Source organism: Orycteropus afer, unplaced genomic scaffold (assembly GCF_000298275.1).
Source record: "Orycteropus afer afer isolate SDZICR_OR568_19922 unplaced genomic scaffold, OryAfe1.0 scaffold00505, whole genome shotgun sequence".
Classification (NCBI taxonomy): domain Eukaryota; kingdom Metazoa; phylum Chordata; class Mammalia; order Tubulidentata; family Orycteropodidae; genus Orycteropus; species Orycteropus afer.
In genome coordinates this window covers 1,809,370-1,811,606 of record NW_006922092.1, presented here as the reverse complement: position 1 = coordinate 1,811,606, position 2,237 = coordinate 1,809,370, and positions in this window count along the sequence as shown.

Genomic DNA, 2,237 nt, shown 5'->3' with positions numbered 1-2,237 from the left:
TTTTTTTTTTTTTTGCTAATGTACTTAGAGCATACACAATCTTTGGGATTCTCATTCATTTATTTGACAGATGTTTCTTAGAGTCTTACTATGTGTTATTAGACTTTTACCATGTGCTAAACATCATGTGTATGAAGTTAAGCAAGATAAACATGGTTTCTGTGTCTCACTGAGCAGGGGAGATGGACAGTGAGCAAACAATCACATACAGGGTTATAGATGCAGTGATGATGGTAAAAGACCTTTACTGTGGGTGCACATAGGGAGATCTGGTGGTGCTATGATTAAAACATTGGGCTGCTAACCAAAAGAATGGTGTCTCAAACACACCAAGCACTTTGTGGGCTTCTTTGTGTAGGATGGGATAATAATTATACACAAAGGCTTTAAAGAAATATAGTAAATTCTGTAAAAAATACCCAATGTTCAGCAAATAATAGGTGTTTAATATGAAGCTATTTTGTTCATTTTACTATTTTCTCCAAACACTTCACTTACTAACAACTACAAACCAGGAAGGAAGTTTTACTCAAATAATGGTTGATAGGTTTTTTTTTTCTTTCTTTCTTTTTTAATAAACTGTGCTTTGGGTGCAAGGGAACTTTGATAGCATAGTGCCTAAAGCATTTGACTGCTAACCAGAAGGTTGGTGGTTCAAACCCATCAGCCACTCCTCAGGAGGAAGTTTGGGCAATCTACTTCTGTAGTGATACTGCCTCAGAAACCCAAGGAAAGGTTGCTATGAGTGGGATCCAACTTGATGGCAGTGCATATTGTTTTTCTGGGTGCAAATTTACAGAGTAAAATTCAAAACATCAAATCTAGGAAAATTGGAAGTTGTCAAAAATGAAATAGAATGTATAAAGATTGATATCCTAGGCATTAATGAGCTGAAATGGACCTGTTTTGGCCATTTTGAATCAGACAACCACATGATCTACTATGTCAGAAAAGACAATTAGAAGAGGAATGGCATGACATTCATCATCACAAAGGATGTTTCAGAATCTATCCTGAAGTACAATGCTGTCAGTGACTGGATAATATCCATATGCTTACAAGGAAGACCAGTTAATACTACTGTTATTCAAATTTGTGCACCAACAACCAAAGCCAAAGATGAGGAAACTGAAGACATTTATCAACTTTTGTAATCTGAAATTGGTCGAACATGTAATTAAGATGTGTTAATTATCACTGGTGACTGGAATGCAAAAGTTGGAAACAAAGAAGAATCACCAGTAGTTGGAAATTTTGGCCTTGGTGACAGAAATAATGCTGGAGATCACATGACAAAATTTTGCAAGATCAGTGGCTTATTCATTGCAAATACCTTTTTTCAACAACACACAAATGATGGCTATACATGTGGACTTCACCAGATGGAGTACACAGGAATCAGATTGCCTACATCTGTGGCAAGAGGTGATGGAGAAGCTCAATATCTTTAACCAAAACAAGGCCAGGAGCTGATTGTGGAACAGACCATCAACTGCTCATATGCAAGTCAACTTGAAATTGAAGACAATTAAAACAAGTCCATGAGAGCTAAATTATGACCTTAAATATATGCCTCCTGATTTTAGAGACTATCTAAAGAATACATTTGATGTGTTGAACACAAATGACTGAAAACCAGAAGAATTGTGGGATGACATCAAGAACATCATCCATGAAGAAAGCAAGAGATAATTCAAAAGATGAGAAAGGAAGAGAAGACCAAAATGGATGTCAGAAGAGACTCTAAAACTTACCCTTGAGTGGAGAGTAGCTAAAGTAAATGGAAGAAATGATGAGATAAAAGAGCTGAACAGAAGATTTGAAAGAGCAGCTCCAGGGACAAAGCCAATTACTACAATGAAATGATGTGCAAAGACCTGGAGTTAGAAAAACAAAAGGTAAGAACAGGCTCAGCATTTCTCAAGCTGAAAGAACTGAGGAAAAAATTTAAGCCTTGAGTTGCAATATTGAAGAAGTCTATGGACAAAATATTGAATGATGCAGGAAGCATTAAATAAAGTGGAAGAAATATACAGAGTCTCTGTACCAAAAAGAATTGATTGGTGTTCATCCTTTTCAGGAGGTGACATATGTTCAAGAACCAATGGCACTGAAGGAAGAAGTTGAAGCTACACTGAAGGAATTGGTGAAGAACAAGGCTCCAGGAATTGAGGGAATACCCATTGAGATTTTTCAACAAACGGGTGCCCCACTGGAGGCACTCACTCAGTTATGCC